Below are 27,984 nucleotides of genomic sequence, written 5' to 3' on the forward strand. Positions count from 1 at the left end.
CGGCCGAGCAAGCAGCGCCAGGGTTACTGCCGATCACCCCGGCTGTTGCCATGGCAAAGCCATTGCATAACACTCGCATTAAATCAGAGCGCGGAGGAGAGGAAGGCTAAACAATAAAAGGTCGTTGCGTTGTTGTACTCGTTTTGTTCTTTGTTGCCGAGTCCCCCGTAGCTGTTGCAGATGGAGTTCCACGCGTAGTTTCAGGCTGGGCTGCTGTGGAAGCCGGAGAAGGTTTTCAGCAGCTGCGGAGAGCGAGTGGGGCCTGGCATAGAGCTCACTCGTGTGATCATGTAATTGGGGCATTCACATGAATGGGGCTGGCAAGACAGTGCCTGCAAAAAGATTGTTTGCATGAGTAGAAACTTTGCATGTTAGTAAAATTCATGGGATCCAGCTCGTAGTTAAGATAGATGTTTAACTCCTTGACACAAGCTGTCTTATAAAAGGAAGTGATTTGATGGTAGTAATAAAATTTGCACCCAGCTAGAGAGCTCAAGGCATCAGAATCTCAGTGTTATAAGGGTGGCTGCACCATGTTTTCAAGAAGTAAGGCTCCCATGAATTGCAGGAGATAGTCGTAGGAGGCTGAGCGGTCAGGAAACCTCTTTTTGGTTGGAACTGGTGCAGGGAAGCCGGAATGTTGTGACATGGGAAACTGCATTTGGAATCAGGCCATCATCCTCTTGAGATCTCTGCTGAAGTTGCATCTGCATTTACATAAGTTCTGGCATGAGAAATAAATGTCCGTGAAGTGACTATTCTGTGCTTTCTCTTCCTAGATGATTAATTTAAATGACTGAGGGATTGATTTGGCTACAAGCCTTTCCCTGAGGTTTCTGACGGCAGTTTATCTGTTACATGGAATAGACCAAGGTCTGTCTCTTTGGTAGGAGCCATTATGCGTTTGGCCCTCCTGGCCCATGCCGTTAAGTCAGTGGCAAGGTTGTGTATGACTTACCGGGGCCACGTTTTTCCACTGTGGAGTCCTGGGCATGTTACGATGCACGCCAGGAACTTCGTGTGCCAGTACTGTAGTGAAAACCTAGCGTGGAAGAACATTGTGCAGCCCCCTTGCACAATGCCAGCACCCAGGATCGCCAGAGACGTGGTTTATATTTTGATCTACAAAACAGAGAACAGACATAACACTTTACTTAGAAGGATCTCAAACTTCTTTACATAGGTGTGAACATATAATTGTTTCCATTTTACAGGCATGAAGAACAGAAGATAGGAAAGCTGTGACTAAATCAGCGAGCATTTCAGAATTAGTTGAGCTGAATTTGGTTTCCTTACACAGGAAAAATAAAATTAGCTTTAGCCACTGTAGTTTCTATGCATTTCTGTTCTTGAAAGGTACCGTCAATTGTTTTGTTTAGAGACATTGAATATGAACTTGTTCCTACAGAGCTTTGTGCTGTAATTTATCAACAAGGCGCTGAGGCACAGACGTCAAATGAATACCAGATTTCAAATTATGATAAGCAATTGTGTCATCTCTGTGAATAGACATTAAACTCTGCTGAGAAATCATCAATAATTCATTAAAAAAAAAAAATAGTACAGGGACATTTGATAGGTCTCTGCAAACAACCAGCCCTGTGTTCTGTAATAATTCCTTTGAATTGAAACCCAAAGGATGCTTCTTTCTCAAACAGAAACACACGGTCATGCCCAAGTCAAAAAGTTTGTTCCCTAGAGATCTAATTACCATTTACCTTTGGGGAGTTATACCGGTACTTGCAATATTGTCAGAGATGTCCTGTGTGTGCCATGGCTCAGCGGAGCCTGCACTTCTGAGCAAGCTGAGCCCAGTGCTCCCTGTCCTCGTGTTCTTTCCCTTTCCACTTGACTTCTGCCTGGTATGGCCACATTAGTGACGTCAGCACTTACCTGCCATCTAAACTTACCTAATTTACCTTTGAAATTTGAGTAAAGTAGGTCCAAACTTATACATGACAGAAGTTAAGGATGGGAGAAAAGGATTGTGTCCACTCTGCCTTTTTTCTTGTACGAAATATTTGAAGTATGGTTTATTTTTTAATATTCCTGTCACTGACATTTTCACCACTTCCGTTACTCTCTTCTTACACCAAACCCTAAGATTCCTATTTTCAGTCCTAAAATATGAATCTCAAAATAAATTAAGTTTCTTTACTATGAGGCTGCTGGTGTAAAAATTTCAGCTTGAGCTTCTCTGTTGTAGGCGGCTTTTCATTTGACAGCATCCTGGTTTAGTCCATTTCCCTCCTAAATTGTCGGTTGTTACATTCCAATAAGCACACAGCATCTGTTCTCTGTATAACATGATGTTGCAAGATGCTGATCATTTGTTCAAGTGGGCTTTTCTCGATGGAATCAGAGATGTACATGCAGCCTAACAGCAATATTTCCCTCCCGTCTGTAATTAGCTGTTATAGGAAGAGAAATTTATAAATAGTTATTAGTGTAAGGATTTAGAGGCTCTGCTTCAAGATCTAGGGCTAACCTGTCTGAACCTATCACAGCATAATCTCAAAACTAAAAATTCTCTGCTCTTCTTGAGAGAGCATGAAATAATACTCAATGACTTTTTTGCCTCACTGGTAAGTGCTCTGGCCAGGGCACCAAAGTCACAGAAGGCAAAAGCAGGGACAGGGGGAATGAAGAACCATCCACTGCAGGAGAAGATCAGGTTTGAGACCATCGAAGGAACCTGAAGGTGCACAAGTCCCTGGGACCTGATGAGATCCATCCACAGGTCCTGAGCATTTCACCCTGTCCCGCACAACACCCTTGTCTCTAAATTGGAGAGACTGGTAGATTGAGATTAGATATAAGGAAGAAATTGTTCCCCATGAGGGTGGTGAGGCCCTGGAACAGGCTGCCTGGAGAAGCTGTGGATGCCCCATCCATGGGAGTGTTCAAGCCCAGGTTGGATGGGGCTTTGAGCAACCTGGTTTAGTGGAAGATGTCCCTGCCCATTGCAGGGAGATTGGAACTGGATGATTTCTAGAGTCCTTTCCAACCCAAACCATTCAATGAGTCTATTATTTCTGTTTACACAGTTCTTTTCAATTACTTTGATGCTGTGATATAAAGGTCACTGATTGCCTCTGGTCATCATGTGGCTTTTTCACTAATTGTGCACTCACATCATTTTGTTCTGTGGGATCTTTTGCTTTTTGATCCAGTTTCAATTGCCCAGATGTTCATTTCATACAGTTAACTTTATACAAAGGGCATCCTTTGTTCCAGCAAACACATTGCGGTCATTGTTCTCAGCTGGGAACCTACTGCACAGCACTTCACCTGTTTCCTATGTAATTCACCATCACCCTACGGACCTTTGTGCTGATTTAATGTAAAATCATTCACTGGGGAGAGAAGGGATAAGGAGGAGAAATTATGCAAAAATGTTTCCTGGTCCCTAGCCTTGGATTGATTAAGGTCATGCTGCAGGATAAAGAGGCAGTAAGAAACGGGAAAGCTCTTTCATCTTGATCATTTTGGTGTGTAGTGGAATGGAAAACTGCATTAGTACCTTCAAAGTTTTGCTCTGGTGTCTCAGGATGTGTTAATGGAGACCTAAACATCTTCTCAAAGGAACCTTATTGCCACTCCACTCCCTTCCCTATTGCCACCTCCAAAGGCTTCGTGTCCGGGCAGAGAGGGGCCCTGCCAGTCCCGATCAGTAATTGTCATATAACGAGGGGCTCGGTGTCATTGTGCACCCAGGGGCCTGAGGATGCCCCATTCACCACAGCTCAGGAGGGACGGACCTCAAGGTTATTCTCACTGCACGCGTCCCATACAGAACAGCCCATTTGCTGTTTGTTAGGCCACGTGGACACATAGGCTGTTTAGTTTAACTTAGCCTTTAGAGCAGTCATGAGAGCTTAGTTCATGAGCAGAATAAATTCCATGGAACGTTTTCAAAGGAGATTGTGCGTATAAATGCATTGGCTGTTGCTAAAAGATCTGTGGAGGATGAGCAGTGGAAAATTGGACGGGGATTGAGCAGTATATCATCTAAGAAGGGTGTAACTTGGCAATATATATCTGTGAAGCTTTTAAAATCTCTATCTTGGCCAAAAGAGCCCTTCCAAATGACAGGAATCTCACCATCTTGAGCCCAAACGTTCCTAGAAAGACGACCCTCCGAAATTGTCCAGGCTGCTGGCAGGGAGAGCGCTGCTGGCAACGTGCAGAGCGTTTCGGTGGCCAGGGCTGAGGCAGAGGAGCTGCTCTCCGCAGCCGGGGAGGAGGAGGCCTGCAGGGCAGCTGGCAGCACGCACTGCTTTTGAACATTTCTTTCATTCAGCCTGCTGGGCAAGATCTGCACAAGGCTGAATTTGGGTTTAATGTGCTGATGTGATTTGCTGTGGCCCCCTTGGAGCTGCCTGGGCTGGGATGTCCAGGAACTGCAGATGGCAGGGGCTGCTCTGTCTGCTCATCTTGGCCAGGAGGAAAGCGAGAGGGTGAGAAGGAGAAAACCAGGAGTCCTGTTAGGTTCTCACTACAGCAGTGGATGGATAAAGGTGCAGGTTTTTGTCTTCAGGAAACGATGTTTCCCATGGCTGGTCCCGCTGAAATCGTTAAGCAGAGGCAGACGCTGCTCTGTACTGCAGCGGCTGCAGCACTGGCATTCTCCATTTTTCTCTCTTCTCAGTCTATAGATCCCTTGGTACAGCTGTAAATTCCCTGTACAGTGCACAGTGTGGCTTTCCTTGAAAACAGCTGAGAAAACAACATTTCTGGAGCCTTATTCCATTAAAAATATATTTTTTTTTGCTTTTTCTATGCATCTCCCCATTTTTCCCTGGTCAACAAGGGCTGCATCCAGGCAGCCACCTGCATTCACTGTGAGTCATGTGGAATGCCCAGAAACCCTTCCAGGCCCTAATCATTTGGTGGAAATGAGGCCAAGTGAGCAAACCCCTCTACCCTTCCCGCCAGCAGGGTGACCTGGGCGGCCTCTCCAGTGCAGGATTTATGTCTTGATGTGTCACAGTGACTGACAGCAGCAACAAGGAGCTCTCTGGGGCAGAGGAGAGGGAACCCTGTCTCCTGGGACAAGCTCCAGTCTGCTCCAGGGAATGTGCTAATTTTCACTCCTTTATAGTCCTTTATCTCAGCCCTGCGACCTTGAGCTCAGAGGCATTATCAGCCTTAGCCAGCGTGCAGTTAACCGTTTAAATGCTGAATGTTTCTGATGGTAAAAACACAATTAATGCAACTTACTCCAATAGTTCAGCAAGTCAGTGAACTTTTCAGGCTTGAAGAGTGATTTAAGACATTAGGAAAAATATTTTGTACTGAATAGGTGAATTTTGTGAACTGCAGCAGTGTGCAAACTTCGTACGCCCCTACGAAGTTCCTAGGGCACAGAGAGATCTGTTAAGAATGTGTCTTATGTGCATTGCTGTATGTTGTATATAAACTTGGTTTTCATCCTTACCTGGACCCATTTATTGATATCCAGAGCACAGGCAGAAAGTTATTGGCATCACGCTTTCGTTGCAGTCACTGCTGTCATGCTTATCATGCTAACTCTTAAATTTTTGGCTTTACAAAGTATTACACAAACTCTTAAAAAAAAATTAAAATCCTGGAGGAATCTAGATTGCTGTATTGCCAGTTCTGCTCCTGACTTCTCTGGGTGATTTTGGGCATGTCATTAACCTGTGTGTCACTTTTTGTGTTTGCAGAATGAGCCAAGAATACTTCAGTGGGCCATCATGGCTATTCATGAGCTATGAATGTGCTTACGTACATGCGTATCTTGTTTGGCAAGATCAACTTCTCTGTCTTTGGTGCCTGACAAATGATATTATGCAAGAAAAATAATTTCCCACTTACTCCATGAGCAGTAAGTGGGTAGAGGCAGAATTTTTTTTGGAATATTCCTATTTAATCTGTTCAGTGTGCATGGAGTTAATTCGCTCATGCCTGCAGATTGTTTTGTTTCCAGGGATTCTAAACCGTTGCCTCCAGCTGTTCATTTCCATTGAACGAGGGTGATCTTTATCTGTCTAAACTAGTTAAAACCTGCTCCACTACCCAGCAGCCTTTTTGGAGACAGCCCAATAAAGCTGAGTGCAGTGGCTGTGACACCAAAGCCTCCTGGACATCATACATTCCAAGCCCTGCATTTTTTCTGACCTCTCGCTGTTGGAGCGCCCATCCTGTTTTAATGGGACTCTTCACTTCCTCCGCAGCTCCATTTAACACCTGTCCAAAAATGGGAATGATATTTGCCTTGTAAATGGCCAGTGAGGAATCCCTTTTAGACTAATTTACTGCTTTAATATTATCAGGTTAAGCCTTCACATAATCTCAAAGGTACCATTCAAACAGCTGAAGCACTTGTAGACTTGCACTTAGACTCTGCTCAGGGTGCGTGTTGCTTGGGATATTTTAGTTGAAGCATATCTTTAAAATCTGCTCCATTTAAAGCTTGCTGTGACGTGGTGGGACTTGTAATACCTTCGGGGTCAACAGGGCCACTTCCTCTTCAAATATGAGATGGAAAAGGTTTTGTCTTGAGCAGATGAGATGCAGGTTTGCTAAGTTGATGAGGCAGCCACCAGATGTACCAAAGAATCTTTCCTATCATGAAATTCAAATGTCTTGTATACATCAGGCGAAGATGCTGACTATACAAGCGGGAATTGCAAACAACAAAAATTAATGTTGCTGTTAATGCTGCTACAGGGACCATGGCTAGGATGTGTGCGCTAATGCGGAAATGCCTTCCCTTGTTGCTGAGGTTTCTAACAGCACATTATTTTGGCCTGTGCTGTAAAGGAGTACACAACACAATGTGTAAAATGCTAATGGTCAGTTTGTACTTTAGGCTCTTCCTTCTACTACTGCTGTTAACAGCAGTGGGAAAATTTGTGGCCAGAAGACCTCTCCTGAAGGCCCAGGCTGAGCTTTGCTTTGGAATGTGCCAAGGAGACGTTTTCCTGTTGTTGTGTTGCAGATGTTCTGTCCGCGCTGTCTGGGGAGTGCTGGGAAGCAGAGCCCCTGCAAACAGCTGGATCAGTTCACATCCAAACCCGTGTGTCTGTGTGAGAAGCTGTGGAGTCACTTTTCTGCGAAACTACCTCGCAGTAATTATCAGACTATCAGAAGATGGGAAAGGTCTGAGAAAAAGACCGGTTTAACATGTCATTATTGGTTTTTAGCAGCTGCGTGTTATCCTATTGTTACTACTAACCTTTTTAACTTTGCAAGCAATGTTTTCTTGGCACCATTCAAACATAATGACTGGGGGGTCAAATTTGGCTCTCAGTTGTGTAAATATGGAATCATTCTGTGGGCTGCCTGGTGTTATTTTGCATTTGGCTCATGGTCCCTGCCCCCAGGAGCCTGCAATCTAAAATACCCAGGCAGAGTACTCGGTCACAGTATACTTTGTGTGCCTGGTTCATATGCAAAGCATAAAAGAAACCGATGAAGAACTACTGTCAAATCCATGCAATATAATTATGGTCCTGTTGTCCTCTGGTTGCAAACACTCAAAGATAAAAGCTTGTAAGACTCCTAAGTAAGGTTCAGTGGTTTTATATGGTAAATAAATTTATCTTGATTTCATTCTCTGGTAAGAAGATCTCTCTTTTCTAGCATGATCTTTATGAAGTTCTCAGCAATGAAGTGACTAACTGCATTTCTCATTTTCAGGGATCTTCCAGATAATCCTGCTGTTGAATGGGACACACAGCTCCTCGCTGCCTTTGTGCTAGAGCACATAGAAGCCAATAACATCAATCTGGTAAAGTGAAACTTTGTACAGCACAGGCAATTTCCACTTTACTTTTGAGCTAGTGTTCTAGGATTGTTCCTTCCCCCTGCAAGCTTTCTTTGAAGTCTTTAACATTAGGATTTTGGTTCTGGAGTCTCTGTGAAGTAGCCTGGGAGAGGGAGAACATACACTTATTCATTTTTAAATATTCGCTCCTGTTGCAAGGTTCCATTGATGCAGAGATCTGGGATTTAGGTTTATGTTTGAAGTACATTGTCAGGCATGTGTTAGAGACCTAGATTAGCAGGGTTATTGCTTGGGATTGAAGAATATTAAACTGGGGAGATTTCCTAGCAGTGGTATAGGCTTGTTTTTTTCCCCCACAGAACAGGAATAAGGGCCTAAGCATGGGAAAGATTGTGTTCTGTTCTTTTCGCTTGAACGTGGCTGTGATCGGACATGTCACTGTCACACACTGATTAGCAGCAAAATCACAAAACTCTTAAAGCCTTTCAGCAATTCACAAAACAAGAAACCACGTCTCCTGTAGCATGAAAGCCCCATGAGCACAAAACCCCCGCTTCATGCATCCAACTTTGTATTGATTCTGAGGCTAATTTTCCATGAAATGCATTGCTGTGCGCAGAGACAAACACAGTTTTCCTGGGTTCCTTTTGTGCCTTTTGGTCCCATGAATAGATAGGTTTTAATCTAATCTGAAAGCTCCAAACACAAGAGGATTTGTATTGCATGTTTATGACTCTCACGGGCACTACAACAAGTGCACAAGAATCCCAATAGAAATTCTGAGAACACTAGAACTTCCTCTAGATGGTTAGAAAGGGTTAGATCTTTGCTTCAGAGGAAATTAAAGTCAAGCTGTGTGTGCTGGGGGAGACAGGAGTCCCTAACATAGCATGAGCTGAAAAATCAAGTGCAGGGTTTTCAAAGCAATAAACATGCACAATCACTGGGACGGTCCCTGCTGTGCTGGGGGGGCTGGGTGGAGCTGCAGGAACAGGGGACACGGCGCAGGGTCCGCTGCCCTGAGCAGCAGCGAGGACAAATGATTGCAGCAGAACACATCAGCCGTGCCAAAGGCCACTGGAGCAGCTTCTCAGGGATGACGGTAGTGAACTGCTCTATAAACTTCAAGTGTCCCAAGTAATCACGCAGGTCTCAGGTGTTCGCTGTAATACCTTTCACTCAGAAACAGACCTAGTTTGCCAACAACAGCAAGGTAAGTGCCTAGTTACCTTTGTCCAACATTCTGCATTTTACAACTTCAGAGCTTGCTATCTGTTAACCACTCTTGGAGCATCTCAGCTGTCCTGAGGCATTGGCCTTGCCTTGAAAGCCAAACTGAGTCTGGTTTTCAGTAATGTTGGAATTGATAAATTCGACTTAACATGTTAAAAGAGCCTTGTCAAAAGATAAGCTGACAGGGTTCAAACACAAGCTGGCTCAATGGAGTTAACATAATTGGAAGACACGTATTGTTTTAGCTGTTCCAGTGGGAAAACTTTCCCCAGCTCTCCCCATAGCCATAGCCTAGACAATGGTATATTTTATTTACTGAACATATGTGTCATCTGGCAGCAGCGAAGCAGGCTGCGATTCCAACATGCCTGAAAGATTGCAAGGCAATCATGTTATGCGTAGTTTTGTTCCATTGCATAGTTACTCATTTCCTCAATTGCCCTGGAAGTCCATGAGTAACTCAATCTATTTGAGAGCTACAGGGGCATATTTCATCCAAGCTCTATATTAAATAGTGCAGACACAGAAATTAACGGTTGGTGTACTTAAAGCCAAAACTAATTTATGGACTTTGGAAATTATTTCCTGCCTGCTGGATTTATAAGCAAAAGCCAGTGTTGCTGGGAGAGGCAGCCAAGGCTACTCGGTCTCGATCCAGATTAGAAAGTATTTGGTGTGTAAAAAAATAAATTACATAGTATTGTGTGAGCCTCAGGCAGGCTCTAGATTATTAAATCCTCTTCAGGATCTCAGGGCTGGTAATAGCAGAGCTTGGATTATGAGGCGACATTCAGACTGTTTGGGGCAGATGCGGTGCCAAGACCAGAATTCAGCAATACCACATTCTTACAAGCTACTTTCCACTATGGATTGATGGAAACATCGTCCATACAGCTGTTTGTGGAGAGCCCGATAGACTCGGCTCAGCTCAGATCAACCTGGAAAGCCAGGTCCTTCTACAAATGGCATTCAAGTTGGAGCTTATGTCTAAGAGGGTGAGTTCAGCTCCCATGTTTTGGATGGGACGGTTTGAATGTGTGATGTTTGTTGAGAATGTTAAATGTGTTTGAAGAACTCCAGATATGGCGTGCAGCATGTGGAGTTTGGCAGAGGAGATGACAGAGCTGGGACAGACTTGGGCACCCCTTTCCTCCCAGTCTCCTCAGGTCTGCTTTGGGGTACATGAGTGGGAGGTCCTCAGGACCTTTCATTCTGAGAGCTGGTGCATGACTTACACACGTGCAGCTCAAATCCATTGAACACTGGGTTCTTGATCACAATGAGATTTTTCCTTTTTCATCCAGTTGCCTGTTCTTTTTAGTCTTCTCTAATTTAGTAACAACAAGAGACATCTCCAAACACACAGGAGACTCAAAGAGGCATTGAATGTCACTGTCTTCTGCAAGTATAATTCAGGCCTATGAAATGATGCTCAAAGGAAGGCATTAGAAATGGAGTTGCTTGCTATGGCATTTTATAGGATGCCCCTTCTTAAAAAGTGAAGAGACCTTTCAGTCCCCACCAGTCCGCTTGAGCAGATGTGTGCTCTGTTTAGGCCCTGGATGATGCCAGAAAGCGTGAGGGAAACTCACAGTTTAAGCGCTTTTTTCTTCCATTGCACATGGTGTGTAGAGGAAGCCTGGACTCCAGACCTCTCAGGAGTTTTCTCTTCTGCTAGTAATTGAGTAATTTCCTCTGTGCTCTCCCCTCTCCGGAAGGGATTTCTGGACCTGTTTGTCTTGGCTGTTGCTGTGGCTTCCACTAGTGAAAGCTCCATTTCCTGAATACCAAGGTCACCCAGAAGAAAACGCAGCAACACCAACGGCAGCGGCTCCCATTTCAGAACAGGTGTAGGGAGGGAACTCCCTCTTGCCCTAAAGATTTCATTGAGCAATGATTTCCACATCGAGTGTATTTCCTAGCCCAGCCTTTTGCTCCCCGAACTGGCTGATCCTGTTTTTAACCTACACAATTTCAAGATGTTCAGGTTTTCTCATCCTGCCCTGATTGTTTGCTTGATTTCATCATCAGCCTCATTCAGGTTACGTGTTAACAACAAGCACAGCAGCTAGCTGCACCGCGTGGAAGAAGCAAATGCTCCCGTGTGAAAATACCTTTGTTATCAATGAAATGAATCCCTGAAGCCAGAGGCGTATATTTACATGTGATTGCTGCCTGCTTTAAGTCACGAGCACCACAGTGATGTTGTGGAATCAGTCCCTGTTTAGACAACAGACATAGAAGCTCCGTACTGGGTAGGTGGGACATCACTGCTGTGTCAGAGCCAGACTGTGTGCTGAGAGGGATCTCTCAACCTGAGGAGCCAATATTTCAAAGGTGGGCTCTTTGCAGATGTAGTAAATCCTACCAGGGCCAGGTCACCTTGGGAATTTTACTTACAAATTTGTGTGTTTGAAGAGAGAGGCGATTCAGGTGCAAACGTCCTAATAGTAGATTAGACAACATCACTTGAGAATTAACTTCCTGCAGTCTCTTTAGCAATTTTGAGTGTTACGTAAGCCCAGCAGCACTGAGAGCAGCAGCTCCTATTTCAAAACGCATGTGGAGAAGAAAAACCTCTAAAGGTGTTTCTGAACAGGGAAATTCCATGTCAAGAATATTTCCTAACTCAGCCTTGTGCTCCCACGGTTGAGCCAGGCCGCCTTTGTCAAAATAATGATTAGCTTATTTAGGCTGCTCACTCTAGTCTCTTGTGTTGGTTTTCTGGTTTGTTCTCTTGTGCCATCCATAGAAGGGAAAATGTGTGTTTTAGCTTGCCTGGGGTTTTTAGCTTAGTTTCCTAAGGAAACAAGAATAATGCAATTGTATTTATATGTGTGTACATGTGTATTCGAAAAGACTGTAGAGCCCCTTGGCTAATTTCAACCACATCTGACAGCAGGGTAGTAGCCTTACAATCACAGAATATTGTGTTTGTACAGGTTACATGAAAATAAATGACCAAACAGAAGAGATAAACCCTCTATCCCTGTGTAGTAAAAAGGTTTAGTGCGAGTCCAGCCCTTAGCAGACTCACTGTTATTCATCTGCATAGGAATTTATTCTGTCTGCAGTGAGTGGGGTACATTGTTATAGTAGGAAAGTGCTACTCTAGGTAAGAGTGATTCAGAGCATGTGTTTTCTTATCTGTACAATACAGGGTGCTGTGCTAGTTCCCCGAGCTGTACAGAAGCAATGATGTCTTTCCCAGATGAGCTGCTCAAGAAGCTGGTGTCCTTAGGGAGGGCTCAGCTCCGTGCGGTCCCTGCAGAGCCCCTCAGGTGACACCGATGGACAGCAAAAGCAGCCAAAGCCGAAAACATCGTTTTTCTCCTTCCAAAATAGGGGTTAACCAGAAACCTGGTTCAGGTTCTTTGTACCTGAACAAAACCAAACTGGGTCCCACCGCTTCCAGCCAGCAACGAGAACCCTGCTGCTTGGTGTCAGCGTTATTACAGCCACTGGGCAAAGTGGAAGATGCAGCTGTGGAGTTGTACTGGGTGGATGGGTTTACAAGCAGGCTCGTCTGGAGTTTGTGGGGTTTGAAATATTTCTTATCGCTGTCTTTGTGCGTCCTCTCCCTCTTTACACAACATCCCGTGTTTGAGAGGGCCGCTCCCGTTGGAGGGTGGAGCAGCTGCAGGACGGGCAGGGCGGCTTTTGATCTTCCTTTGATCTTTAACCCAGTACTTCAGTCCCTGTGTGTTAAACAGATTTTGGGAAGGGAGCTGTGGTGAGTAAGCAGGGCAGTAGCGTTTCCTTCCCCGAAGAGAGAACAAGCTGGCAAGGAAGCAGACATTGATTGAAACGTAGGCAGGTTATGGTTTGTTCCAGGTCACAGAGGAGGGAGCTGTGGCGAGCTCTGCTGCCTGGCCTCTCCCAGAGCAAAATCTGAACTGCAGACCATCCGGGCAGTCGCTCCCAGCAGCTGGAACGCCTGCCAGCTCCCATACCCTGTCTGCTCCACGCCTTGCGCTGCCAGTTTGTCTTTAGGTCGGCAGTGGGAGCCGGTAAGCACCTGCTTCACGGTACTGAGTGAGCCCGCAGGGTGGGCGCTTCACCCCGACACATTATCGGTAGGTCTGAGGCATGGAGACAAGGGTGTTCTGTGCTTTGCAGGGTGACTTGTTAGTGCTGGGTTCCCACATTACTTTTGCATTATGAAGTTTCCATTTCTCCCTGCAGACAAGCAATAAACAATTTGATCTTCTCATTCAGCGAAAAGCCTGATGTAGTTGTACAAAAAAGTGCAGTCAGCTGATTCTTTAAAAAGATTTAGATTATTTTATCGCTATGTTCTCCTGTGATGAAGCCTGGCCACAGTCAGGGCAGTAGTACATGATCGGCTTGCTCTTGTTAAAGCAACATGTCCTGATTCACAGGACAACAAACTATAGTTTCACCCTGTAATCCGCAGGCATTCTAGTGTGTTCTCAGATCCTGGAGAAAGTGATTCATAGAGCTGCATGTCTTGGGTCAGGAACAAGACTGCAAGAGATCACTCTGAACATAACCTTTTGGCCCTGTAATAAGAAACAAGTGCATCCTGCCAGTGGCAACACACTATTTGTCATCTTTCTGTTGTTTGAGCTGTTAAGACTGTGTAGTCATCTAGTCCCAGAGTGTCTTGTTTGTTTAGTTGTGTTTCTGTAGCATGAGTTCACACAAAAGGCTTCATTGTGCAACATTGTCGTGGTTTAACCCCGGCCGGCAACCGAGCACCACACAGCAGCTCCGCAGTGGGATGGGGCAATCAAAAAACACTCGTGGGTTGAGATAAAGACAGTTTAACAGGATAGCAAAGGAAAATATAATAATATAACAATAGAATATACAAACCAAGTGATGAACAATGCAGTTGCTTACCATTTGCTGACCAGTGCCCAGCGATCCCCCCTGGGCAGCTTCCCCCAAGTTTATAATACTGAGTATGATATCATGTGGTATGGAATATCCCTTTGGCCAGTTTGGGTTCGCTGTCCCGGCTTTGTCCTCTCCCAGATTCTTGTTCACTCCCTGCCTTTGCAACAGCTAAAATATCAGTGTATTATCGACATTATTCGTATTTAAATCCAAACCACAGCACTATACCAGCCACTACGTAGAAAATTAACTCTATCCCAGCCACAAAAACAACTCTTTAGATACAATGGGTTGGGACAATGCTGTGTTAGATGTCAAAGTTGGTAACTGCACAGTCTCCTTCTTCAAAATAATTATTGTTCTGTGGTTTTATTGCAGGTGATAACCTTTGATGCAGGAGGAGTGAGCGGTCATGCCAACCACATTTCTCTTTACATGGCCTTAAGGTACCGTGTTCTGCATGCTTCATGTGATGCCTCACTATAGTGCTACAGAGTGAGTGTGGTGTTTGTGTGTAAGCAGGAAACTAATAGCTGGAGCCAAAAGCAGTATTAACTTCACTGAATAACTGAGTGCCAGGCTGTGGGACACGATACTGTTTGGAGAAACTCTCACAGCTCTGTAAATGGCCTACAGCATCTTTTATTATTCCTTCTACTGGTGGTTTGCCAGTCTCCCTTTCATTAGGCCCTCTTTGCTCTTGCTGTCCTTGATCCCACTAAAATATGCCACAGATCACTTTGCACTTACTTTACCTCTCTGGCCCAAGGATGCTGTTCTTTCACTGGAGCTGTCTCTCTTTACCACTCTTCCTAAACTGAATTCTTCCTTCACCACTTTATTCTTTACATCCTGAAATCCTCTGTCTCTGTGCTGTGATGTGGGAAGGTTGCTAGACAAAAATCCCTTGTACTAAAATCACCCAAATTTTGCTGGCAAGACAGCTACTCTGTTTTAGTTTAACCCTCTGCTTATTCAGACCTCATTGTGTCCTAGAGAGATCACCCCTAGAGCTGCCCCTGCCTTTCCCAAGCATGAGAAGAACTCTTTGCAAGTATATCTTGTATTTTTAGCACCCATTTGTTTTCTGAATCATCTGTGCAATTCAGATAAGTCTCTGGCTCTCCGTGCTAACAACATCACAGCTATTTGCCTTTCTTGCTTGCCTGGAGAAAGCTGCAGTGCCACAGAACCCATACTGTGACCTACTGAGGTCCTCCGGGAAGATGCTGCAAGTCTTTGATGCTGTCTGATGGCTGGAATTCAGTGTTAGAGGGGATCACGGCTTTTCCCAGCAACTTCTGAAATATCCTCACAGAAGGAAGACGGGTGGAGTTAAAGCAAACAGTGCATTTGTTTGGGCTGAGCGGAGATGTTTTCCGGCACAATGTTATTTGAGGAGTGAGTGAGGAGCAGAGGTTGATGACCGATGCTCACACCACTGGCACAGAGGGACCAGAGAGCTTCCAGCTGCCTGAACCTCAGTGTTTGCTCAGTCAGTTGTCGTACAGTCTGCAAATAGGAATGGAGGGCAGATCGTCAGGTGTCCCCCTACATCCTGAGAGATACAGAGAAAACAAGCTAGGAACTTAATTATGTATGAGAAAGTTAAGAAAAACTCTCGATTTGGATGCCAGCTCTACTATTGTCTGACTTTGTGGCTGTGCACAAATCACTTTCCCACTTTCGTGCTTCAGATTTCCTGTGTGTGCAGTGGGGATCTTAACCCTCTTCTCGTCTCATAGTATGTTAATAGGAAGTATTCATTATCTGCCAGGCCCTTGAACTCAGACCTTTGCATTAGTACTCAGCCTACAGCAGAACATTGTCCTGGGCTGATGAGATACATGCTGATAGGGTCACCAGAGTATAAGCAGCTGTTATTAACTAAGGGCTGGTTTGTGTCTTGTCTCTCTTCCAGTCCTGAATCAGCAGAAATGGGCATGGTAACCCAGTCATCTACATGTGGCAGGAGCGATGCTGTGGCCACTGAAAGGTTAAGTTTATTTTTAGTGGCTTGCATGCCCTCATTATTTTTCATTTTGTGTCGTGGAGGAAGTAGAGCGTGACTGTATCACTCCTGATTTTCAGTGCCCCGATGAGTTCTCACATACTGGATAGCAGGGGCAGCACTGGGAGCATATGCTGAGGCTTCTCCCGAGCCTCCCTGCCCGCCGGGCTCTGCAGAGCAGCGGCTGCTGCCCCCGGGGCCCCAGTGCTACATGGCAAGAAAAAGGCAAATGAACTCTTCCCTCCAGGTATCATGTGCAATGTATTTATTAACCATCTTTTAAAAAGGTTCTGCCTCCACTGTGGCTGTAAGTGGAAAGGGTGAAGCAGAGGGCTGGTGCTGTGATCCTCAGCTATTTTGGATGCTCCCTGTTTGGGAGACAGACTTGTACCCACTGCCTGAGAGATGACTGTGTGCCAGAGCAGGGGTAGAACAGGTTGTGTGACCCATCCCACAACTCCTTGCTTCAGGATGTGCAAATTATGGAACAGCTTCAAGGAACAAAACAGTTCAGGAAATGGTTGTAGCTGAGCAGATGCTCAGTATTATCTTCTAAGGGCATAAATATTTTTTCTAATTTCTGGAACAGAGGTTATGCTCAAAGAAGCAGGAGCTATTCAGAAGAAACGTGCTCTTTCTCTTGCAGCAACCTTCCTCCTGACGGCTTGCAAGGAGTCCAGTTGCTGCTATATTTCTAGGCTTCAGATCTGGGAGGAATTGTGAAATGCCAAGGTTTGAGGGTGGATTTGTTCTTCTGCGAGGGAAAAATAAGAAAAAACAGGATGGGAGAGGAACACAAATTGCTATTTGATTTCAGTCTCCCCTGGGACTATTTCAGTTCTGGCTTCCAGATGGAAAAAAATACCCAACCCAAAACCAAGAAAATCCCACTATAGCAAAGAAGGCAGAAATGGAAGCAATCCTCCGTAGCTCTACTTCTTTCCCTGTCACCTGGATTTGGCAACATCTTTCTCTCTTATCCCCCAAAATAGGAGCTTTCGCTTTGGCCAAGAGAGGCTGGATCCTGTACGTGTGTCCACAAGGAAGAGCAGATTTTGAGTGACATCAAGGTCACTTTACTCCCCCCTCAGCACTTGGCCAGTCACTAGGCACTCCAGTAACAAGCATGGTAAATACTACGTGACAGGAATGTTTGAGAACCTCTCCTTCCTGCACTTTGAAATGACAGTGTTTGCACTGAGATCACATGTAATATATAGGTGGCTTAGTTTTGAGTGAGTCATTGTGCATTTTGATTTTAGAGAAGCCCTCTTGCGTGGTAGCCTAGTAAATGGGGGGCTGTTGGGTTTGTTGTTTGCTCCCTTGCTTAGGGTGGAGAGGAATGGTCTTCGTGAGGGGGGGAAGGACTCTACCACTTCTTTTCTTCAGTGAGCTATCAAATCCATTTAATCCCAACTAGAACAGGAAAGAATAGTCCTCGTCTGCTTAGGGCAGAGCAAACTGAGTGGAAAATAGGAGCTGCTATATTTAACCACTGTGCATTATGTTGTTATAGCAACTGCATCCATAAAACTTATATCAATGATGCCATATAAAAAGCTACATCAAAGCATCATTAGCTGAGCCTATTCTCCTCAATTCAATTTGGAAAAACACCTCTTGGTCCTGCATGATGTTTCTTAACATTTGCCAACTCAGTGGTAGCTTGTAAATGAGACTGTGCAGAGACAATATTTGGGAGCTTAGTGCTTTATCACTCTTTGAGTTGACTGTGAAGCAGCTTGAGTGCCACCGATGCCTTGTTGCACATACATGTCACAGCCTATTGAATGCCCCGTTTATGAATGCCATGGGACATAGCACTGTGCGGAGGGGTGGCACGGAGGCTCCCTAGAAGAGGAGGATTGATTAAATGCCAGTTTCCAATCAGCGTATCGAAACAATGAGCAGTGCATTGTCCAGCCAAACCCCACAGACTCAGCGGGTACAGTTCTCAAAAGCCACCAGCCACATTACATCCCCCCAGAGCACAGTTCTGCTTGTATTGCATTTCCAAGGCCAGGTGTGTAAGGATGTGTTGAGCGGAAGGAAGCTGTTTCTTGGGTGATGAGGTGATGAGTGAATGGTATCCCATCTACCGGTTTTATTTCATGCCCTCTTACAGGGCTAGAATGGGACTCTGATCTCTCACTCTTTTTAAGCAGCTGTGGCCCATGCATTTCAGATAAGTGGCATCTCATTTATGTTTTTAAAGCAGAGTGTTGTTTTATATTTCCCTTGTCTTTTCCCAGAAAATCCTTTTTTTCAAAACTGGTTATTATTTGCTCTTAGAAAAGGATTTCCTGTGTCACTGATGTGTTTGTTTGGGATTGTTTAGTTGTAGGTTCCCTACAAAATTGAGTACTGAAGAAGCAGCAGGTTCCATGCCTCACATTTCAGCCTGTCCTTTCACAGTCCAGCTCACTTCTAGAGTTTTCTTTCACTGCTCTCAAATGTCCCATGGGGAACTGATGAGTGGTGGCTGTGATTGCACCCAGACTTTCCCCATAAGGTCAAGACAGAATTGTCCTCCTCCCTTTGCCTTTTGCTACTCTGTCCCTTCCCCTCAGAGGACTCTGCCCCATGCCTGGCATGTATCCCGTATCCCGTAGCTGCCTATGTTGTCCTAGATTTTATCTCATTCCTTCACCCCCTCCTCCCTTAATTTGACTAAGTTCATTCATCCCGGTGCCCTCTCATGATACGATTGAGAGCTGTTAGGATAAAATTGAGCACAGAGCACCAGCATTGGTGGTTTTTTTTCCAAAGAAACAGCCTCAAGGAATTTACTTCCCAGTGTCACTTGGCTGCTAGCAGTGGAGCAGTGACACTGCACATTCTTCTCCCAGACAGTGCAGGGACCAAAACACAGAGCCCCAGAGCAGCTCTGCCAACTGGAAGATCTCTGAATCGCCACCTTTTTTCTGACTGGCAGAACCATCTTTTGCCACTGCAATACCCGTGAGTACAGAGTGCATGAAGAGTGTTTTACAAACTACATGTTGCTATGTGGTGTAGTTCAGGGTGCATGGAAATGGAGCCAGAAAGTCCGGTTAGAGAGGGAGGAGGCGTTCCAGATAGCAAACATTCAACATCTGGCAAGAATATCCTTCTAATGTCTCTGTGATTCCTAGGAAGCTGGCTGTTCTTCCTCCTTTACATCTGTTTCATCAGATTAATTGGGCAGATTAGAGGTTAGGATCCTAAATGGAGCCCCAGCGCATCTTTAAGACGTCCATTCTTTGCCATGCTCTTCAAAATTGTATTTCCCCAGTGCTCTACAGCAGCCAGCACAGTCAGTTCAGTAAGGGTTTTTGCCTTTGGCACAGGAGACTATTTGGAGAGTTAAGTCACTCATTTCAAACAACAATTTCTCATGAAACACAACATCCCTGAACTCTAATCCACCCTCCAAGGCGTCAGTCCTGCCCCACTCCAGAGGAGCTCTGTGTACCCCAAGACTAAGCTTTCAGCTCCATCTTGACTCGTTCTTTCTTGCCATCAGTGGCCAGTGACTCTTCAGAGCCAGCCTGCTCCCTTTGCTGACATCTTCCCTTGAGGATAACTGAAGAAAGACAGGGAATTTGGGAGCTAGCTCCGTCCTGCAGTTGGCAGGATGAGGGTTGTTGCACCATTACATTTTTTCTGCTGAGCAGAGGTAGCTGAGAGCTACAACAGCAAGAGCTTCCCAAGCACCTGGTCCTTGCAATGCCGAGATGCTGGGCACCTTCAGACGGCTCACAGCCTTTTGAGCTTCTTCGTTGCAGAGGGTCTCACTTTCCTTTAGATGTGGATCTGAACCTACCACAGGCATAATAAAGAGGGGGCAGCGGGACGTGCCCTGTAATCAGCTGGTCTCTGGTGCTTGGTGGGTGGGTGGGAACAAGCCAACTTAGATCACTTGATGTTTAAAAATAATTTATAAAAAAAAATCTCTGAAAAAATACATGGAAAAAGCTCCTGAAAAAGAGCCTGTTTGTGTTTGACTTTTGGAGATTTTATGCCAAACTCTTTCATTTCACCCAAACCACAGCAAGTCCAATCTATAAAACAACATTCCCAAAATGGCAACAACAGAGAGCTGCAACCTCTCCCCTACTTGGACGTGTCCCACGGAGGCAGCTCCGGCAGGGTGGGGATGGGAGGGAGAAGATTGATTTGGGAGAGGATTGGCTGGTTTTTATGAACGTGTGCAGGAGGTAGAGTTCTGTGTTTCTTTCTCTGCAACCACAATTCATCGCCATCTCTTACCCAAGAAATACCAAGGAGCAAGGCTGCAATTCCTCTGCAGCTGGGTGGAGCCTGTTCCCATCGCTCTGCTCTTCCTGAGTGCTGGAGAGGATCAGTTTCTTCATGCCTGTTGTTTCAGATCAGTCTGCCTGGCAGCAGCCTTGAGGACCTTTCAGTAACCAGAATACACTTTGTGTCTCCCTGAACCTTTATACAAGCACAGACTCCTTCATTTGCTACTGAATCAAACTTTCCTTCCGTGCTGAAGATGCTCTCTGCTCCCACTGAAACGTTTCCATATGAACTGGATCTCTCCTTGCTTCTGTTTCTAGTGCCCAGAAATGGTTATTATTAGTTCACTCTTGGACAACTCTTCACATCCTTTAATTTGCTGTCAGTTAGTGCTTTAAAGGTCCCTCTACGGCGGAGCAGCACACCCACAACAGACACTAAGACTTTGGATAGTTTGCCAGATTTCACAACCACTCTCTATCTCTCCAAGCTTACTTTAAAAAGTTCCCACCCTGCTTGCTTTACCAAGTGCTGAATCACTTCTTTGGGTGGCCAGATTCTAGTTGTGGGGGAAGCAACCTCTGGCAGAAGAGCAGAGCAGACATTCATGGAGATTTTTAAACCTTCCTCCCCCACTACCGCCCTCCCAAAATTGCTGGTAATGTTTATAAGGCAACATTAACAAGCTTTGTCAGAACAGTAAGATTTGAGTGGTGGGGTAGAAGGTGGCCAAGTTACTATTACAAGGCCATTGTTTAGCAGAAAATGGTACTGCTTGCAGATCTTTGGCTCTGGAGAAGAGGAGACCATTGGCAGGAGAATCTTTTTCAGGCACATGTCTTCTGATTGCTGTTTGAGTTCTGCCATGACCTGTATTTCTGGCTTGACTTTTGCTTTGAATTGCTTTGGGTATTCATTACTCCGTGCTTCCTATTTTGTCTACGCCTGTGTAGCTAATCCTTTTCCTTGAACTTAACCAATAGCCAGAGATAATCCTAGTTTGAAAGTGACTGGAGAAATATAAGTTTACATATAATGTATGTTTTATCCTGGTTGATTTACACATGAACCATCACATTGTCCTTTGTTAAATACACCACTATAAGATGATAGCAATCTCTTTAAATATTACACAGGGTTAAATAACTTTTTTTTATTTCCCTTCTCCTTTTGGCAAATGTTCCATTGTTTGGGGTTTTTTTTTCTCATGGAAGAGCAAGGCTGGGTGTGGGGCAGCTCTGAGTGCCATCTGCTGGAGACCTGCTTCTTCCCAGCCCTGCCGTGGGCCAGATGTGGGGGCAATGCAAATGGTGATGTGAGCATGAGTGCTCTGAAGCCATGAACCACAGGCTAGAGCAGGAAAAACAAGAGAATTAAGAAGGAATTGAAGCTAATACCCTCTGCTGCTTTCACCAGATCAGGATCATTTGCTTACACTTCTTGATGGAAGTACCATCACTGTTCACATCTCCTGCATTGGTCCTCTCACTCTGTTTCCACAGATGCATTTTTGCTACAGAGACTTCCCAGGACAAACTCATGAAGGGATCAAAGTCTTAATGAGCAAGAATTCAGAGCAGCTTCTCAGATGTCCCAGTGCTAACATGGCTTAGAAAGAAAGAAGCTGGTCCCCAAACAGGAGCTGCAGCTGAGGCCGCTTCCCTGCTCAGCCATAAGATTTTTAAAGAGCTAATGCTCTCAGAGGTGCCTTTGGCAGCCTCCTGCAGTTTCCCTTTGTGCAACGTAAGAATTTTGAGAGAGCTGGATTTATGGAGCTGATTTGTGCTGTGTCCCAGCAGCTGGGATGAGGAGGGTCACGGCAGGATCCTGTGGGGAGTGAGGGTCACCCGCCTGACATGTGCACCCCACGTGTCCACTCCAGAACCTGGCTATAAGATCAGCCATTGCAAATGTGTGTGTGTGTGTGTGTATTAAGAGAAAAGGGTTGATTTAGCATGCAGAGTTTATACGTGTAGAATCAGGATTTGAGTAACTTCAGTGAGTGTTTACCCTCCTGTATCTGTTCATTCACAGGTCCCTGCATTCAGAAGGGAAGTTACCTGAAGGTATGTCACCTCACACGGCCATGACCCTGCAGGCTTAGGCAATTGTTTACATGAATGTTCTGTCCAAAGTTTACTCTGCCTAACTCACCTCTATTTGCAATGCAAATGAAACCTGCAGCTGAACTTTTCTTTGCCATTTTACCTCCCTGCAGTTTTATTACAGCTCCAGCTCCTCTACCATCACTTCTCTGTCCTTCAGGATTGTCCCGTCAGGATGGCGTGATTCAGTGTCTGGCCTATGCCTCTTGCTGTCTTCCTTGAATACGAGTGTTACTTCCAGGTCCCTCAGCTCAGTCCCAGAATATTTTTCTTCTGTGACAAGGGTCTCAGAAACCATTACCAGCTCAGCCAAAAATGGTTGCATGTACCAAGTTAAGCTTCCATCAAAATGTGGCCAGTATGGGAAAGATATCTGAAATCTGCACTGCCACAACAGATTGTTGGAGTGTCTTCTTTAACCTGTCAATGAGCAAGTATCTCAGAAATTTTCTGTACAAGTAGGGAAAAGAAGGAAAGTAGAGAAGCAGGCTGTTGCTGACCCCCTTTTCTAGCTGCTGCAGCCCTTATCTCTAGCAAACAGTGCTTTACTGGGGACAAATCTGTGGAACTGGTTTAAGCGCAAAGCTGCAAGCTGTTTGGACAGAGCACAGGAAGGCAGCTCAGCCAGGCCCGCTCACTCAACCTCCTGCTCCCTCAGCAGTCATCCAGACTTTTTCTTCAATGCTCATTCCCAAATCATTGTAGAATTTGGATGTGTCACAGCAAATCAGTTTTAATTCCCTGCTAGCAGCAACTTGCAGAGCAAGATCTGGTGGACAAAGCGTAAGCCAAGATGACAGAGTGCCCTTTAACTGAGTTCTGGCTCTAGTCTCTTCAGTTCCCCCATCTATGAAACTGGAATATTAATGCCAACGTCTTTCCTGAGACCTTTTCTTTGTTCAGCTTAGGGATGCAGCAAAGAGCTCTGTGTGTGCTGTGTGCAGGAAAGAATAAGGAACTGCAGTGGTAGATGTCACTGCTGGATGCGCTGTTTGTGCAGATTTGTTAGGTATATACCATGGCCCTGAATTTGAGCTGTGCCACTCAATTGCTTCAGGTTTGCAACAACATTTCCATTTCTCTAGCAGCATCAAGAGGCTCCTGAAGCTATATGAAAGCCTTGTTGCTCTGATTACATCACATCTGACATGACCTACAAACACCAAAGGAACGGGGAGCTCCCATGCTGCTGCTTACGCTAAGCCTTTCCAAATATAGTTCCAGTCTCATTGAAATTCCCAGTATTTATAATTTGATCTGGCAGGCGTGCAGGACTGTGCATCAGAGGGGCTTAACGAAACAAGAGTGATGCTGGGATTGAGGCTGTCTGCACAGAGCTGAAAGGCATGTTCAGGCCATGGAAATGTGCTGCTCTCTCTGGTAAGAGGGAACTATATGTGGGTGAACCTGTGTAAGCCCCAGTGACCAGGGAATCCACAGAAAATATCTGCAAATGCAAAAGCCAGCTAAGCCTTGCATTGCCTCTGTGATATGCAAATGAACACCCTAAATATCCCGCTTGGCTTTCTAATGCCTTTAGCCAGCATAAACACAACAGGCTTTTTATAATCTGTAATCAAGTTCTCCAGCCCAGGCACAAGCACACAGGATTGTTTAAAGAGGCCAAGGCAGCTGCTGGATGTGCATCCACAGCTCCTGCTGGCCCCATCCAGCGACAACCAGCGCTCTTCCGACAGAGCGCTGTGCTGCCGTCTGTCAGGAGCCGTGCAAGCCCTCACACACACAGATCTGCTGGTAACCTTCTCATTCTAGGCATGCTTGCTGCATAAGTGATTTGGAAGTAGAAAGCCAAGCCGAACAGGCTGCAGGCTTCACGTGCTTCTATTCTAGGCCTAATCCACGAGCTATATTGATCTTGCCCTTTCTGCCACCCTAGAGAGGTTGTATTACACTGTTAATCCCGTCCTGCCCAGGTCACAGTCACCACAGGCTCGGAAAAGCTTCACCTGCTGGTGTCACAGGAGTGGACTCATGAATGGCAGCACTTCTCTTACCCTGCTTGGCAGGGAGCAGCCTGTTCTCTGAACCCTTTTCCATCTCACCCGGGATTGTACATTCCTTCCCTGCTTCATTTCATCTCATGTTCCCGTGCAAAGCAGCCTTTGCTGTCAGCAGGTGGAGATCCTTGTCATATCACGAACACGGAAGACTCTTACAGCGCCTTTTGTCCGGTGAGGCTTGAATGCCATTGCTTCACCCGATCTGACCGACAGGTCTCAGGAGGTCAGAGCGATCAATACTGAAGGCACTTGCAGTTGTTTTAAGCCCTTATTGCTGAGCTTTGGGGAACAAAAGGGCATAATTGCTGCATGAATTAGTATTTCGTAGGGAAAAACTTATGAAGAAAGGGAGAGTGTATTTTGTTAACAGAGCAGCCCAAGCCTCAAATGTTGGTGCTGGGTAACCCTGCACCAGGCCGCTCTTTCCACCATTAGGAGTAGGAATTCATGTGGCATCCAGGAACGATGAGACCCATTGCCCCATATTTGCTCTAGCCCTGTCCTCCCCAGTAAGCACTGAAAAGCAAACAGGTGGCCAGTGGGAATGCTGACTGCAAGAGCAAGGAGATCCATATCTGTTCCTTTCCTCAGCTGTGCCATTGTGCAGCACAATAAAATTCTTTTCTCTGGAACCAGCCCTCTGCTGAGCAGCCCAGAGGATCCCTGCAGAGAAGGTGGGGAAGAGTGGGTCTCCTACTCATGGCATATCACGAGTTTGCTTCCAAGTTTGCTACTTGGAAACAAGGAATGTCTTTAGTGGGAGTAAAAGAACCATCAAGGCACTTCCATGTGCAGCTGTGGCGCTTGTCACTGCAGAGCATCGTTTGTAGTAACAAGCTGAAACTTTATGGCAGCTAAACAGCAACTGCTCCGTCTGTCACTTGTCAAGGTGGACGCGAGCGAGACGGGGGCTCGGGCTGGCAGTTGGGAGGGACACAGGCCACGCTGGTCACACAGCTGCCTGCATTCCCCCACGGCCGAGGGACTCGCTGCGGGGAGCGTGGCGCTGCCATTGGCCCTTCCAGCTGGCATTGCACAGCTGCTGCTCGGCAGGGGCGGTCACCGTGACCTTGCAGGGGGTTGGGTGGCTGAGGCTGCGGTGGGACGGGAGCAGGGACGTGGTACAGCAGTGACACAGCTAAGACAGGGGGTGCCAAAAGTCACCCTGACCTGGCAGCTTGGGCCAGGGGCTGTGGCTTTGGTGGACATCGCCATCTCCCGGCAGCTCCGGGCCTGCAGTGGATGTCCGTGAGCTTCAGGAGGGCTTTTCTTACAAAGAGACTGTTGGTTTGAAATATTTATCCTCTTTCTCTGTCTAGGGTGCCGTGTGCTCGTGCTTGAATCGGTAAATCTCTTCCGGAAGTACATCTCCGTCCTGGATGTGCCCCTGTCCTGCCTCCTGCCCAGAGACGCTCTCTTCATCCTCACAGAGGAGGAGACTGAACAAGCCAGGGTGAGATGTGTGCTACCTGCTTAACCTGATTGAGTAGCTCATCATCATGTGAAGACCTTAGTCAGAAGTGTTATATTCATAGAGATCTTCATATATAATTATATACATGGATTATAAATGTCACTAATGAACTATCTTCAGTGATTTGTAAAACTTGAATGGATGAGACAGGTTGCTTCATGTCCTATGTGGATACTTTGACAGGGCTGAGCAGATTTGCAGCTCAGAGATCTTCAGTAGTCACAGTGCACTGAGTTTTACACTCTGTCCAGATGTAGGATGTATTTCAAAAGAGACTGGATCCAACATAATATTCTGGACATGTGAGTGGTCTGTCACAGAACAGCATGACTGCATGCCAGGAGCAGCGTCCCTGGATCATAACTGTGATGGAGACAGCTCCTGAACTTGTGGTCCAAACCCCTTTACAAGTTCCCTTCTCTACTGTGTATTTTTTGAACAATTTTGCCGCGTGAGATCTCACACATTTAGTCTACAGTTCCCTATATCAGAATCTGATAAGCTCCCCTTCCATATAATGAAAATACTTGCCCAGCAAACAGTCCTGTTAATCCACAAATTACTGAACTTTCCTGCTTTTGAGGCTGCTAAAAGATGGAAACGTCTCTGATAAAGGTGTCGTTATTCCCTTGTGTTTTTTGCTTCTGAAATCTGACCTTTCTAAGCTGGCACACTATAAATAGATGAAGTTGCAGCTGGCAACATATGATCGGAAGCAGCGTGCAGAGTGTTCCCAGATGCACACCTCTCAGGTTTCTGTGTCCCCAGCATGTGAACACCCAGGCGTGAGATCACATAGGGAGGAGGAGTTACATGTGACAAAGAAACTGTCGCAGCACTGATGTGCAGCTGGTAATATCCTTTCTAGCAGGACCCCTCTGTGCACTGGGCAGCACAACACCAGTGACATAGCGGCCCCATAGAGCAGGCAGCCTTCTACCTGCCGCTGCTGCTTCCCGGCTCAGGGAAAGCAGGCTGGCCTATAAATTGGCAGTGAACCTCAAAGGAGGCCTAGGAACCTGCCCTCACATTACGTTCTTTTAATGCTTTCTCAACTATTTCTCTTTCTAGAGAGCCATGCGGTGTCATCGCAGCCAGCTCCTCTGGTTTCGCCGCATCTATATGCTTTTCTCACGTTATATGGTGATCAATTCACTCCGCCTTCTGTAAAAGAGACGTCGCTCACAGCGTCAGGAGTAAAAGAATGAGCAAAAAAAGACTATGCCAGGCCAAGGACTAAAGAAAACTCATCTGTTTCATGCTCAAGAGGACAGGATTCTCTTTGTGTAGCATTCTTTCAGACTGCAAAAAACAGGCTGTACAAACCTCCTTCTGAATATCTTGTCACCTGATATATTGAGATAAACAGGGTTTAATAACTACTCTGTTTTCTCACTGTGGAAGCTTAAATAGGATAAAAAATTTGGATTATCCTGATCAGGAGTCAAATGCAGGAGTATTCTGCCTTAGAGAAGATACGGCACAGACTATTTTTCTCCAAGAGGATATAGCTGCGAGGACTGCTTGGCAACTGTCTCTTGGTGCTTTTGTAAAACCCAGATATGAGGAGTAACTTTTCAAAGATCATGCTTCCTCCACGGATAAAACCAGAACCACAAGACCGGTCTTATTCAGGCAGGACTTTAAAAAGACAAAGCTTATGAATAAAACATCAGAAATCATACAAATTTCTCTAATTGCACTGATCTTTGCTGCTACTGCTGCTGCTTTCATACACATTGTGTTGCAGGCTCCACCTTTGCGGAGCATCCCTCATGAAACATGAGCATTTCTTACTTCAGAACATGGGGCTTGAGATCAACTCACAAGAGTCTCAACAGGACAAAAGAATGAGGTACAAGAGACCCAGAATGTAACTAGGTCTTCTATAGAACACAGGCAGAGACAAAAATTGCAAGTGATGTTTCAAAAGCTGTTCCACTTATGTAAAAGACAAGTGCAGGAGTCAAAGATCTCTCCCCTCTGTTGAAAGGTAAGTGAAGCAGCTTTCAGTGGTTTCATTTCTTAGCTTATTCAGAGATTTTACTAGTGATCTGGGTTTCTGTGGGGTGATGGTGGAGCAAAGTCAGCACTACTCAGCATTTCTGGAGGCCTTTGCACTCACTGATTGGGGCTCACATCTACACAGCTGGTCATTGCACAGTCAGAGTCAGAGCCCAAACTGCCAGATCGTGATCTGTTGCTGTCAGCACATCCTCCTCCTAAGACAACAAACAACTTCCTGGTTGTACTGAAGTCTGTGCCCATTGCTATAAGAG

The 27,984-nt window shown here is 45.6% G+C and overlaps 1 protein-coding gene and 1 long non-coding RNA gene across 3 annotated transcripts in view; both read left to right on the forward strand.

Annotated features, from left to right (window-relative positions):
• The first annotated feature begins 16,006 nt into the window (after positions 1 to 16,006).
• LOC309447557 lies at positions 16,007 to 25,655 on the forward strand. Its single transcript, XR_014185631.1, has 3 exons — positions 16,007 to 16,110; positions 22,140 to 22,171; positions 25,551 to 25,655. It is a non-coding gene; the product is annotated as an uncharacterized lncRNA (long non-coding RNA).
• Positions 25,656 to 26,558: 903 nt separating this feature from the next.
• LOC309447554 (transient receptor potential cation channel subfamily V member 2-like) overlaps positions 26,559 to 27,984 on the forward strand; it is a 34,526-nt gene continuing 33,100 nt past the window's right edge. For both annotated transcript variants that reach the window (XM_082068301.1, XM_082068300.1), the window contains exon 1: positions 26,559 to 27,698. The gene's annotated coding sequence lies outside the window, so the exon portion shown is untranslated. The remainder of the gene's footprint in view (positions 27,699 to 27,984) is intronic.

Source organism: Streptopelia decaocto (assembly GCF_964273445.1).
Source record: "Streptopelia decaocto genome assembly, chromosome: 18".
Classification (NCBI taxonomy): Eukaryota; Metazoa; Chordata; class Aves; order Columbiformes; family Columbidae; genus Streptopelia; species Streptopelia decaocto.